This window comes from Caretta caretta, chromosome 3, assembly GCF_965140235.1.
Source record: "Caretta caretta isolate rCarCar2 chromosome 3, rCarCar1.hap1, whole genome shotgun sequence".
NCBI lineage: Eukaryota > Metazoa > Chordata > Testudines > Cheloniidae > Caretta > Caretta caretta.
This window is the reverse complement of record NC_134208.1, coordinates 92,376,077-92,391,033: the sequence shown is the minus strand read 5'-3', so window position 1 is coordinate 92,391,033 and position 14,957 is coordinate 92,376,077. Positions and strand designations below refer to the sequence as shown.

At 45.8% G+C, this 14,957-nt stretch overlaps 1 long non-coding RNA gene across 1 annotated transcript; it reads left to right on the top strand.

Annotated features, from left to right (window-relative positions):
• Window positions 1–2,286: 2,286 nt before the first annotated feature.
• Window positions 2,287–8,774, top strand: LOC142071555 (uncharacterized). The gene is made up of 2 exons (XR_012667654.1): window positions 2,287–3,480; window positions 7,060–8,774. It is a non-coding gene; the product is annotated as an uncharacterized LOC142071555 (long non-coding RNA).
• The last annotated feature ends 6,183 nt before the right edge of the window (window positions 8,775–14,957 follow it).

The window sequence follows — 14,957 nt, the reverse complement described above, 5'->3', positions numbered from 1 at the left end:
CATGTTTTTAGTCATTTAGCTTATGCTTTCATCACTGCTCTGGACTCATCTGATGTCCTATTTTACAGTTTTCAAGATGCTGCTGGTTACGGATCTCAGGTTACCTCAGGCGACTGAGTACATATTCTACCTGTTGTCAAACCTTCATAGTGAGTGCTGATGAAAGTTCAGACATGATTTTTTTTTTTTTACAGCCTATCGTGGTCACAAATCTTTTGTCTTTCCTCTTCTTCCCATGTTCTGTGCTATAGCAGCAATGACCTTTTCCATGCATGTCTAAATATTGCCTTCAAAGTGCTAGGGGCCAGAGCGCAGAGCAGTGTGGCTCCTTGGATGTAATACTCCTCCAGAGGGTATTCACTGGGTTGATGTGCTTAGCATTTTTAAAAATAACTTAAGAATGTATTTGGTTTAGCAAGGCTTCTTCTAAGCTGGGTTGGACCCCAACTGCACATACAAATATTCCCAGACAAAAACTAGGTTAAAATGGAGTTAAGATTGAGAGTACACACCAGTAATTTAGGGTAAACTACATTACATGGATGTTGTTGTTATTCTAAAAGCAAGTTTTAAAAACTCAGGAATTTCACACAACTTTAAATTTAAAGAAATCCAGTAAAATGTTGTATGTGGCCCAGAACCCTAAATTAATGACTGATGAGTCACATCACCCCTAGAAATGATAAAGAACTACATCTAACAGTCTGAGAAAAGCTAAAGTGTAAAAAAAAAAAAGAGAGAGAGAGGTGTTTCAGAATATGTGCAAATAAATCTGTAAAGGAAAACTAGATGTTTCTAAATCTAAATATTAACTAAAAAGACAACAGCATGTTTTCCCCAGGCATAATAGAATAGAAAGTTGTAAAATATTTCTGTATTTATAAGATACCTTACAATAATCTGTGATATAAATTATATATTTTTATTACATGTTGTTGTCGGAGAGCAAAATATTGGGGCTTTTAATATAAAGATAAACGGATTTGTTGGTAATCTTATATAAGTATTAAAAGGGCGGGCACAAACATAAAAGGTAAAGCAATAGAGAAGAACTGAGACATTATAGGATTTGAATCCCAGTAGGTATTCATACTGTTTTGGTAAAAGTTCTGTACATCCCACCTGGCCCATCTTTCCTCACTTGTTAATCTAATTCAGGACATAAGTCACTCAATTCCTCTTAATTGTTTTATTTAGGTTCTGTAGAGGATGGATCTATGTTTTTAAAACCAAAGTGATGCTAAACCTAATTCTAATCACTATATGTATTTGTTAATTTAAACAAATCAGAAACCAGCAAAGCCTCCTTGTGGAGACGCAGCATATACCAGCAAAAGGAGGTGTTTTGCCAGTATAGTTAAACTGCATCCCCTAACAACATAAGCTCCACCAGCAAAAGGACTAGAGGAACGGGGAGAGGAGATGGGAGAGGAAATGAGGGGGGATTAGGGGATGTGGCTGTCAACCTCATATTCTCTCCTTCTGTATGTATGCCAGGATCTGGGGGAACCCTTCCCCTCTGAGAGGGCTTGAGCTCCTCTTCCTCTCACCACCATATGAATCAGAAGCTGAAAGGGCCCTGTCCTTCTGGGGGAGAATGGAGTCCTCCCTTTATACTGGGCTTCTGCCCCTCCCTCAGTGGCTTGCGGCAACTGGATGCTTTAGCTTGCGTATATCCATTGGCTAGATCAGCAGCTTTTTGCATAGCATCCAGGGGTTTATCTGAGATTGCTTGTCTGATTTCCTCAGAACGTGTGCTCAGGATCTGTTCCTGGGCAAAGAGATCAAACAACTGGTCAAAATTCTCTGTCCCTTGGCCCATTTTCTCATCAAATCATACAATCTATATACATATTCCATATGACTTGTCTTGTCATTCATTCTAAGAATGAATTTTATTCTATAAACTTCAGAGGTATACACAATACATTTTATTCTATACACTTCAGGGGTAATTTGAAACCTTTGTAATACAGCTCTTTTATATTAAGGATATTTTAAAGCCTCTCCAATTGGCATTTCATTAAATACATGTAAAGCTTTACCAGAGAGTTTTGCAGTCATTATGGGGACTTCCTTGTCCTCTGAAACTTCATATAGCCTTTCAAAAGTGGTAAGGTATTCAATACAGTCTGCTTCTTTATATGCAGGGCACAATTTATCCCAGCTGTGGAGCAGGGCCCTTGGGTAGGATTGATTATTGCTTGGGGATTGTTCATCTGTAGTTCCCACATCTTGATTTCATATTGATGTTTCTTTTTGTTCTCTTTCCATTTTCAGGGACCGTGGGTCTCAAATCCTAGTCCACAAGCTCTTAAGAGGTAGGCAGTCCCAGCCTACCACCTGCTGCTGGAATAGCTGCTGAACTCTTGCAGAGGACTCCAGTCCTGGGATCTGCTCGTTGGAACCCTGGGGGTCCTCATTGGTCCCCAGCCTCTATTTAACCCAAGCACAGGAAGAGGAAGTTGCCCATGATAATGGGATCTTCCTGCATGGCACTGCTTCCTCTATTATACCTGCTCCTACTGATGATTTCCTGGTTGGGTTGCCAACCCTCTAGGCTTGTCCTGGAGTCTCCAGGAATAAAAGATTAATCTTTAATTAAAGAGCATGCCATGTGATGAAATCTCCAGGAATTTGTCCAACCAAAGTTGGCAACCATAACTCCTGGTAACCTGATCCTGCTTGCCTCCTGACATCTGACTTTCAGTTTTCCCTCTCATCTGTCTTGGACTCTGACCTTCTGGTATCAGACCTGGCCTGACTCCTGTTCTGACCATGAGGTCAGACTGCCCATATACTATCTGTGATACCCATTCATGTTGGATATGAAAGGTTTCCAGCTGGAGTTTCTCTCTGTAGCTACATCTATTCTGGGCCCACTTTTAAGCTAGATGATCTGTTTCCTCCTGATGCTGTAGACCAAGGATTGGCAACCTTTGGCACATGGCCCATCAGGGAAATCCGCTGGCAAGCTGGGACAATTTGTTTACCTGCAGCATCCAGAGGTTCGGCTGATCACAGCTTGTAGGATTCATACAAGGTTCATGCGCTTGGCAACATTCAGGGCACACCCAGAGTGTTGTATAGGAGCTGTGCACACGCAGCTCTTCTCAAGGGCATGAACCTTGGAATCTGGCCCAGATGACATGAACCGTGGGAAGCCTCCCAGGACTGGGCTCAAGGCCCGAGAGCAAGGGATGCAGTAGATAGAAACTGGTAAATAAGAATGTTAAACAAAGCCAGTGTATTCCTTTTATCTGTTGGAGAATGTAATGCGCGGGGGGAGAGAAAGAAAAAAGGAGAGGGTGGAAAGCTGACAGGTCCAGTCCGTTGGCAGACCAGCTCGCTTGCTTGCTAAAAGCTGTGTGCTGTCTTGTATTTGAACCGCAACAACTGGCACCCAAACGTGGGGCCCTCAGCACTCACCTCGCCTGGCAAGGGTTTCATACACGTCACTCATCCGCTTCGTGGATCCCGGTGAGTATTTTTCATTGTGGTAAATATGGGAAGCTCCCTCTCTGCTTTGCAAGTGCAACACCGCAGTGAGCTACAGTATTTGCTGCGTAAGGCTCAGCATGACTGCCCCACTCGAGAACTCACTCTCCTGCTACAGAAGGTGAGTGCCCAATGCCCGTGGTACCCTGAAGCTGGAACCCTTAAGCTAGCAGACTGGGAGCGGTTGGGCCAGACATTGCACAAAGAGCCTCAGGCACCCGTGCAGGCTCTACATGCCTGGCACCTCTGCCGCGACGCGATACAGCGTGTCGCCTCGGACAGGCCCTCCCTCGCGAGGCTGGTGCTCTTGCCACTCCCGTCCGCTCTTGCAGCCATCCCCCCTCCTGGCAATGCGACACAGCGTGTCACCTCGGAAAGGCCCTCTCTCGCGCCAACAGAGGGGCTGCCGATCCCGCCACCCCCGTCCGCTCCTGCAACCATCCCTCCCCCTGCTTCGCCCCCAGTGCCTCTATTACCACCGCCTCCCTGGCCTTCCCCACCGGAGCCGGTGTGTGATCACCATCCCCCCGTGGGGCCCCATGTTCCGGGGCCCCCCGGGGGGTCGTCTGTGTCTGCTCAGGGGCTTTCGCTGGTGCAACAAATGGTTCACGCAGCAAAGACTCGCTCAGATATTACAGCAGAGGAGCTGGCTGATCTGGTCTCAGTTTGTCCGGTGACCTGGCAGGATGATGGCCAGGGCAACCAGGTTGCAAACTGGGTCAGTTTGCCCTACTCGGTGATCAGAGATGTAAAGAAAGTGATTCGCGAGTTCGGCCTCACTAGCACGTATGTAAGTGGTCTCATTGAAGGGCTAGGTACTGGGTACACCCTGATCCCTGAAGATTGGAAGGCGCTGTTGCGCATGATGCTGATGCCCAGTCAGTATGTTATTTGGCTTAGTGAGTATCGGCAGATGGCGGAACGCCAAGCCCAGGTATATAGAGAGCAAGGTATCATTTATGAGCATTTGGCAGGGGAGGGCCAGTTTGCTACCGTTCAGATGCAGTCTCAACTCCCTCAGGCAGTCTTCCCCATTATTTCCACCTGCGCCCAGCATGCTTTCCGGAAGGTCCCGGATTCAGGCAAGCCTACCAAAAGCTTTGCCAGTATCCGTCAGGGTGCATCAGAGTCCTTTATGGATTTTACCAACAGATTGCAGGAGGCTATCCTCCAACAGGTGGATAGCCCTGCAGCAGCTCAGGAGATCCTGTTAAAAATGGCAGTTGAAAATGTGAACGAGGATTGCCGCCGTGCTCTCCAGGCAGCACAAGCCTCTGGAATTCTAGAGCTGTCAGACATGCTGCGGGCGTGCCAAAACATCGGCACCCAAGCCCATAAGGCTGGAGTTCTAGCTGCCACCCTGCGGAAAAGCGGGAAGGAGGGGAAGCGTTGTTACCGCTGTGGTAAGGAGGGTCACTTTCAGCGGGAGTGCCGCTCATCGACGGCACCCGCCCGCCCCTCAAAGAAGTGCCCCAAGTGTCGGAAGGGCTATCACTGGGCTAATCAGTGTCGTAGCAGGTCGGGAAACCGCACGATGGGTTCCCCCAAACCCAGGGCCAAACGGGGGTGTTTCCCACTCAGACAACTGTTCCTCTGCTTCAAAATCCGTAGACTCCATGAGGGCGGCGACTGCTGGAAGTGCAGGGCTTGATTTGATTATGCAGGAGGATGGTGATTTTCAGTTGCCGGGGGAGGTTTGCGCCATACCTACTCAGGTGACGGGACCTTTCCCTGACGGATTTGTGGGTCTGGTTCTCCCTCGCTCACACGTTGGGAAACAGGGTTTTTTTGTCATCCCAGGGGTCATTGACGCCGATTGCACCGCGTTATTAAGGTTCAGGTATGGACCCATCTTCCGCAGTCGCTCCCGCGTGGACGGTCAATTGCGCAATTGGTTTTAGTCCCCTATCACGTGCCAGCCGCATAGGATCGAGCCAGGGGCGGGAATGGCTTTGGATCGACGCTGTCTCAGTTGCCGTCTCACAGCACGTCCTCTCCACTTGTTGCTCTAACAATGTCAGTCCCCCCCTCGAAACCTCAGTTAACACTTCTCTTAAATAATGTTCCTTTCACAGGGCTGGTGGACACTGGAGCTGACGTTACGGTGATTCACGATCTGGAGTGGCCGGTCGGTTGGCCAACAGTTCCTTCTAAAGAGTTGTGGGGGATCAGGGGTAGCAAACCTGGGCGCCAAAGTTTGTCTTGGGTCACGGTCTCTAAACCAGGAGGCCGTGCCCTTGCTACAATCCGCTCTTTTGTACTCCCTGTCCACGTCAATATTTGGGGCTGTGACTTACTTGTAAAGCTGGACACCACCCTCGATATTAATATATAATGGCCCAAAATCCTCCCTCACCCACCTTGCCATCCGCATTACCATTGGTATGGCAATCCTTAGAGCCCGTATGAATTGACCAGTGACCCCTCCCCCTAGAAAAGCTGAAAGCGCTTCATTCACTTGTACAACAATATTTGCATGCACAGCGCTTGGAGAGCTTTATTAGTCCTTGGAACTAGCTGCTGTTATTTTGGCCTTTCAACTTTTTGCTGATTGTCCCTTTAATTTGATCGTGGACACACATTATGTTTATCAGGTAATTGATCATTTACCCCTTGCCCTTATTACCCCTCAGGTCAATGCGGACCTTCTTTGCCTGTTTTTGTCCTTACAGTATCTCATCACCACTCGTAATTTCCCTTATTTTGTTGCTCATATTCGCAGTCATACCCCTCTGCCTGGGCTACTTACTGAAGGCAATGCGCGCGCTGATCGCACGTTACGTGGTCAGGTAAATTCCCTTTTTTCTGACCCCATTGAAAGCCATGCCTTTTTTCATCAGTCTGCCTCTGTTTTGGCCCGACAGTTTCACATTCCTGCTGATCATGCACGTTCTATTGTTCGTTCCTGCCCCCACTGTGCCGCTGCTGCCCCTACCTTTTCTTATGCCGTTAACCCCAGAGGTACCGCAGCGAATCAGCTGTGGCAAATGGATGTCACTCACTTGCCACAATTCCGCCCCTATTCGTTTTTACATGTTTCCATTGATACCTATTCAGGATTCCTCTGGGCGACCCCACACCGTGGGGAAGCCACTCCCAAAGTTATTCACCATTTGCTAGCCTGTTTTGCTGTTATGGGTCGCCCGAGCCAGATAAAAACAGATAATGCCCCAGCCTATTGCTCCACAGCCCTCTCCATCTTTTGTGCCCAATGGGACGTCTGTCTCAAACACGGGATCCCTTATAATTCCACAGGCCAAGCTATTGTTGAACGTGCAAATTGCAGGCTAAAAACCTTGCTTGACAAACAATTAAAACAAGGGGAGCTGCATCTCTGAACCTTAGGAGACATTCAGCAACAATTGCGTATCCTTTTGTTTATTTTAAATAATTTAATGCTGAACGCAGATCAGCAGACCCCCGCGGATCGGCATTTTCACAAATCCGAGGTACTGGAAAGACCGCGTGTCTATTACCGTCAGCTGCCTGATCCGCAATGGCTGGGACCAGTACCTCTAATCACTTGGGGTCGGGGCTATGCTGCTGTGTCTCTCCCTGCAGGACCGTTGTGGGTTCCGGCCCGGTGTGTGGGACCGGCACTGAAATAGCATGGCGTGGCACCAGGGGCTGTCGAACCCCATACCGGAGTTTCAGCTGACCTTGGAGGAGAACGCGGTGCCTCCCGGGTCGACAATGGCGGGACAGCAACGGAGGAGGCGTAGCATCCCAAGCCAGCCTGTGACATGGGGAGCAGTAAAAGCATTGGTCACCGCGGCTCAACGAAGACTGGCAGCAAACCAACAGCCAGAGACTTCTGAGACTTTGTGGCAATTCTCGCCCAAATTACTGCTAATTCTGTATTGACTGTATGCCTTTTGTGCCTGCTATTTCCTGTAGGGGTTGGCTCGGGAGCGCTTTCTCCGTTACGGGCCCGAATGACACATAACCTATGGGAAAGATTGGCTTCAATAGCAAATGTTACCCACTTTTGTTTATCTGATTTTGTAGCAGCTGAAGAATTGTTAGGTACGTGCCTTATTCCAGTATGTCATCACCCTGAGGAAATTGGGAATGAGATGATGCTCGCTGCTTACGCGAACCTCTCTTCCCAGTACTCTAGCATGGCTAATTGGGGCCCAGCCAATTACACTTTACCTTCTTAAGCTCATTTTTTGCTGTTGCTGTGTGCAATGTATTTCCTTTTTGTTAAGGCTTTGTCGAGAACCGCCCTGGCAGGCTCCACGAGTTATGGAGTCCGGGAGTTAATTGGCTTGCAAAAACAAATTGATGGTTACCATGAGATGGCCGAGCACAAATAAACAAAAAAGGAGGGGATGTAGGATTCATACAAGGTTCATGCGCTTGGCAACATTCAGGGCACACCCAGAGTGTTGTATAGGAGTTGTGCACACACAGCTCTTCTCAAGGGCATGAACCTTGGAATCTGGCCCAGATGACATGAACCGTGGGAAGCCTCCCAGGACTGGGCTCAAGGCCCGAGAGCAAGGAATGCAGTAGATAGAAACCGGTAAATAAGAATGTTAAACAAAGCCAGTGTATTCCTTTTATCTGTTGGAGAATGTAATGCACGGGGGGAGAGAAAAAATAAAGGGGAAGGTGGAATGCTGACAGGCAGAAGTCGGTTGGCAGACCAGCTCGCTTGCTTGCTAAAAGCTCTGTGCTGTCTTGTATTTGAACCGCAACAACAGCTCCCACTGGCCGCGGTTCGCCACCCCAGGCCAATGGGGGCTGCGGGAAGCAGTGAAGGCCGAGGGATGTGCTGGCCGCCGCTTCCCACAGACTCCATTGGCCTGGAACGGCGAACCGCAGCCAGTGAATGCTGCGATTGGCCAAAGCAGCGGACACTGTAGGTAAACAAACCATCCTGGACCACCAGCAGATTTCCCTGACGGGCCGTGTGCCAAAGGTTGCTGATTCCTGCTGTAGACTCTGGGACCTCAGATGGGTCCTAATACACTGCCTGCCCTCCTCGTGTTTTGCCATAATCCATGAGGCAGTTTTTTTTTACTCATTTGGCTTTTTGGCAGCATAAAATATGCAGCAATCTGAACACAATTAATCTGTTTTCCAGTGCATTTGTCATATGTTTCTTTGCTTCTTTTGCCCTGGCTTCTGTCTCTCACCCTAAATAAGCAAACAGAAAACAACAAACCTTTCTTTTGACTGTTTGCAGCCTTCATATGTAAGAATCACTTAAAACTGTTACACCAGTGCTTAAAGTATAATCTCAGATAAAATGACAAGCTTTATATAAATCCTGCTTTGACTATACCACTGTCATATTTTGAGGTGCAATTCAGATTAGTGAGGGGTTGTGTTACTGCGTGCCCCATAACTTTGGGCTCCCCACAATGCTTTGCTGATGTAGCTCCCAACCTGCGCTGCTCACAACCAGGCTACCAGTCATACCATGAGTGTCTGTGTGCTAGATGGCCCTGGTTCAGTAGCTCTCACCTCAGCAGCCTGTTTACAGCCTTACTCTGACTTTTACCAGTCTGGGTTACTATTTGTAGGGTGACCCCAACAGACTCCCAGTCTTGGATTTTCCCAAAAACTCATGTTCTGCAATGTCCAGTCCTCTCCTGGACAGCTCAGAGGTTGAGGTTCATTGCCTCTTTAAGGAGTCAATATTCAACAGTTTGTTACTTTATGTGGAGTTACCAAACAGTGCAGTTTAAACACAGCACTGGATTGATTTAGATTAAAAATAAAACAAGATTTTAAGTGAATTGAAGCATATGAGATAGGTAGAAATGGTTACCAGAAAATAAAAGTGAACACATGCATCTAAAACTTAATCTAGCAAGTGCTGATTCAACGCTTTGTTTAAGATGGCCGTTCACACCCACAGTTTTCCAGCAGGACGGTGAGTGACCCTCTCCTCGGTCAGACTTCTCCCAGAGGCCCAAAGGTTCTGGTGCTTTTGTCTTGTTAGGTGGAAGAGAGAACTGAGGGTTTTCTGGTCCTTTCTTTTATAGTCCAGTGAGCCTCTGAAGTGGATTCTTCTGAAGGTTAACCCTCAAAGTAAAGTTTATCCAAACAGTGAGGAAGGTGGCATGGAATCTGGGGAAGGAGGTTCCATATTCTATCTTCTACCTCTTGTGTTTGGTAAAATGCAAATTATTCTGTTTCCTGCCATTCATTCTCTTGCTATCTTGAGGATCCTGTTTACTACTTATATGTAAATTGATATAAACTTGTATTCCTTTGTTTACGATAGACCTGTTTAATAAGAAGGCCTGTCTGGTTACATGTTCTAATAACATCATACAGGGGAATTTGTAACTTTACATATAACATTGCTACATACATTTTACCATGATATTATTGACCAGTAAATCATTAGTTTTCAAATGATCCCTCACAAGGCATATTTCATACAAAGATTATTACAATAAGATATAGGATGTGAATACAGCAGTGCTTTTGGTCCCAGTGATCTACCCCTGTCTCCTGTCTCTGAGTCTAGTAAACTATCTCTCTGTGAAGTCTCTTCCATTGTACTCTAGTGTCTACTATCTTTGTTTGTTGGCAATCTTCTCTCAGCAGTGTCTCCATCCTTCTGGCTGCAACAGGTCTCCCCTCACTGGTAGCAGGGTTTTGGTCCTTTGTCCCATCAGTGCCTGTGCTAGAGTGTTTTGGCACTGCTGTGATGATCCCATGTGCCCCATATTGCTGTGTGCCAAAAATGCTAGCAAGGGGTCTGAATGAGAAGAAACAGTTGCTTAGCAGTTTTCACAGCTGATTCCACTTTACTATTGCTCTCTGGGTATGCTTGGGAAGAGGGATGGTGGTCAAACTCTCATTTGCATAAACATTCCTTGAAACTTCCATTGTTATGCTGTATATGTGAAAAAAGATTGATAACCAGTGTTTGCTTGTAGTCTTGCGAATTGTTCTGATATAGAAAAACACATGAGATTGACATGTAACAAAGTACATTTTTAAAAAATGCGATAGGAATAGTTTCCATAGGAAAGAGGTGGAAGCTCTATGGTTTTAATGGTTTGCAAGAAAACTGGACAAAGAAATTACACAAACTGTACAGCACAATCTTCTGCATTTGCAAGGAATAATCTAGATTATATTAAAAGATCTCTCCGTCTCCATTTTCTATAATTTATCTAAACAAAAAGCACCCCTTTATGTCCTTGCCCTACAGAATACATCTTTAAACATATGAACACATACCATTTCACAAACAATACAACAAAATTATACTTTTTCTGTAATCTTAAATACATGTTTAGCATTTTGTATTTCATTTTTCTACACTTACACTAATTTCATTTTCTTAATGGTCCAATATATCTTAGGCTTTTTATCTAAATTCTATTGTTTCAAAGTATGTATTTAAATAAAGTTGTCAAAATCCATGTATGACAGGGTATATATCCACCACAGTGGTGACAAAAAGATTAAAGAAAAGGAGTACTTGTGGCACCTTAGAGACTAACCAATTTATTTGAGCATGAGCTTTCGTGAGCTACAGCTCACTTCATCGGATGCATACCGTGGAAACTGCAGCAGACTTTATATATACACAGAGAATATGAAACAATACCTCCTCCCACCCCACTGTCCTGTGATCATCAGGTTGGGCCACTATTGCCAGCAGGACAGTGGGGTGGGAGGAGGTATTGTTTCATATTCTCTGTGTATATATAAAGTCTGCTGCAGTTTCCACAGTATGCATCCGATGAAGTGAGCTGTAGCTCACGAAAGCTCATGCTCAAATAAATTGGTTAGTCTCTAAGGTGCCACAAGTACTCCTTTTCTTTTTGCGAATACAGACTAACACGGCTGTTACTCTGAAACCTGTCAAAAAGATTAAAGTGGTGTAAGAGGCCAATTAACCTATCAGGCTGCATTTGAAGGGTGTTAGGCCTAACTGGAGATCAAACCCAGCAAGGGAGGGGCTGGGTCTTCATAAAGGAAGGAGCAAAGGAGATGGCCAGAGAAGAGACCTGGATGAGAGGTAGCTTTCTCTCTGGGGCTGAGAGATGTCTGGGAGACTCACCTGTGAGCTGGAACCCTGACTGGACACAAGAGCTGAGCAGGGAGTGCAGTTTTCCTTAGGTGCAATTCAGGGTATGAGGTAGTGAACCATGAGACTAAGTTGCATATTTGCATATCTATATTTGAAAGCAAATTTTTGCTGGTATTCTTTCTCTATCCTTCCTCTCTAATATGTTGTGAGCTTTTGATGTAAATGACTTTCATGAACTCTGTCTTGTACAAAAAGTAGTACATAATACTGAAAGATGTTACATGTGTGTATCTAAGGTTTTGGAAGAAGTTGTATTATTTAAATAGTATGTTAATGTGTGTCAAGGTTCCTTCCCCACTCTGAACTCTAGGGTACAAATGTGGGGACCTGCATGAAAGACCCCCTAAGCTTATTCTTACCAGCTTAAGTTAAAAACTTCCCCAAGGTACAAACTTTGCCTTGTTCTTGAACCGTATGCTGTCACCACCAAGCGTTTTAAACAAAGAACAGGGAAAGAGCCCACTTCGAAACGTCTTCCCCCAAAATATCCCCCCAAGCCCTACACCCTCTTTCCTGGGGAAGGTTTGATAAGAATCCTCACCAATTTGTACAGGTGAACACAGACCCAAACCCTTGGATCTTAAGAACAATGAAAAATCAATCAGGTTCTTAAAAGAAGAATTTTAATTAAAGAAAAGGTAAAAGAATCACCTCTGTAAAATCAAGGATGGTAAATACCTTACAGGGTAATCAGATTCAAAACATAGAGAATCCCTCTAGGCAAAACCTTAAGTTACAAAAAGACACACAAACAGGAATATCCATTCCATCCAGCACAGCTTATTTTACCAGCCATTAAACAAAAGGAAATCTAACACATTTCTAGCTAGATTACTTACTAACTTAACAGGAGTTGTAAGGCTGCATTCCAGATCTGTTCCCAGCAAAAGCATCACACAGACAGACAAACCCTTTGTTCTCCCCCTGCCCCCCCCCCAGATTTGAAAGTATCTTGTCCCCTCACTGATCATTTTGGGTCAGGTGCCAGCGAGGTTATCTTAGCTTCTTAACCCTTTACAGGTGAAAGGGTTTTGCCTCTGGCCAGGAGGGATTTTATAGCACTGTATACAGAAAGGTGGTTACCCTTCCCTTTATATTTATGACAATGTGTAATGATAATGTAGACTCTCAAAAAGGGTATGTATTTCCTGACTTCTGAGAACTTCACCATGCATCCTTAAATCTCTTAACTAAAAGGTTTTTCTTCTTAAATATCCCCCCCTTTTTTAAAGAAAAAGACTCAACAGAATTATTTCACTTAGTTTTAGTCTCTAAAGAAAAAGATGTTTGGATCTAACCGCTGGTTTTGGTTTCCATTTAAAAATATTCTCCAGCCACCACTACTTGTTAGATTTGGAAATAACCCTAAACTATTTGGCAGCACTGGAACTTTGAAGAGGGGTAATATGGAAATGGAAGAGGTTACCTAGAGAGCATTTACACTAGATTTGGCTCAGAAACAGTGCTGAGTGCTGCTTTTCACTCCTTTTCTAGGGAGGAATGAAATGTTGGCTAGCTTGTGTCCCCAGGTTTTTGGATTGTATCTGGTGAAGTTGGCTGCAGCCATGGTGCTTGCTGGGGGTGTACAAAGGACTGACACTGCTGGTACTTAAGTGAGAAGCTTGTGGTTTTGTTCTTCTTTGAGTAATTGCACATGTGCATTCCACTCTAGGTGTGTGCACGCCCTGAGTGCAGTCACCAGAAATGTTTCCCTCAGTGGTACCTGTCGGGGTGGCTCGAGGACCCTCTGGTGCTGTGTGCTCTTAGCGCCTCAGGTAGCATCCAATGTCCAACTCGTCCCTAGGCCTTCCTCCTACAGGGGCATTTCCAGTCAGTCACATCCCTGATAATACACCTTAAATGTCATCCCATCACAAGAGCCCGAAATTGCATCAGACTTTAAGGGCACATGGCCTCATGCACTTACGTGGTACAACTTGCAAAACTGCACCTCAGGTCCCTCCAGACATGGCTGGCCTCAGTGTACTCATTAAGCCGCCACCATCTGGGCACTGTACTTACAGTACCTCCTCACATCCTCATCTCCTTCAATTGGTGGTTGGATACACGCACTGTCTGTGTGGGCATTCCTTTTATACTCCCTCAATTGACAATGACCCCTAGTCTCAGATGCATCAATGGGGAGCTTACCTGGGGCCCTTCAGAACTCAAGGACTTTAGTCTCAGGCAGAACTTTCACTTCACATCAGTGTCAGGGAACTGAGAGCAGTTTGCCTGGCCTGTCAAGCCTTCTTGCCCCACATTACAGGCAAGAACTTGTTTGTTCTCACAGACAACACTGCAGCCATGTTCTATCTCAACAGGCAAGAAGGAGTTCATTCTTCCCTCCTTTGTCAAGAAGCAATGCAGCTATGGGAGTTTTGCATAGCCTACTAGATCAACTTTGAGGCCTTTTACCTCCCAGGAGCACAATACGAGCTGGCAGATCACCTCAGCAGCACAAGTGGTCCCTTCACCCGAATGTGGTGAGGAGCATTTTCCAGCAGTGAGGGACTCCCCAGATAGACCTATTTGCAATCCAGTAAAACAGAAAGTGACATCAGTTCTGCTCCCTGTGAGGCCACAGTCCAGAGTCTATCATGGATGCCTTTCTGCTACCGTGAATGGAACACCTTTACTACGCTTTCCCCCCTATTCCACTCATGCACAGAGTGCTGCTAAAGATCAAACTGGACAGGGACCATTTTGTTCTAATAGCCCCAGCATGGCCCCATCAACACTGGTTTGTCACTCTGCTAGTAGGCCTCTCACTTGCAACTCCAATCTTGCTTTCATTACACTTGGACCTGATCTCTCAGGACCATGGTTGGCTGTTCCACCCAGACCTGAACTGTCTTCAGCTAACAGCCTGGAAGCTCCATGGCTAAATCCCAGATAGCAGGCTTTCTCGGAGCAGGTTTGTCAGATCCTACTAGGTAGTAGGAAGCCCTCTACAGGGCTACTTACCTTTCAAAGTGGAAGAGGTTTTCTGTCTGGGCATCCCAACACAGGGTCTCAACCACACAGTCATCCTTACAAAAAAAATCTTGACTATCTGTTACACCTGAAGCAGTAAGGCTTAGCTATCTGCTCTATCAAGGTTCACCTTGTAGCAATCTCAGACTTCCACCCTGGGTGATAACCACCCCATGTCTTCAATGACATGTCTGTCTGATTGCTGAAGGGTCTAGAAAAAATATATCCTCAAGTAAGAGAGCCTCTTCCTCCCTAGGACCTGAACTTGGTCTTATCAAAGCTCATGGAACCTCCATTTGAACTATTGGCAACATGCTCCTTGTACCTCTCCTGGAAAGTGATTGTCTTAGTGGCCATCTCTTTGGTCAGAAGGGTCTCGGAGCTCCATGCCATCACATCAGAGCCTCCGTAC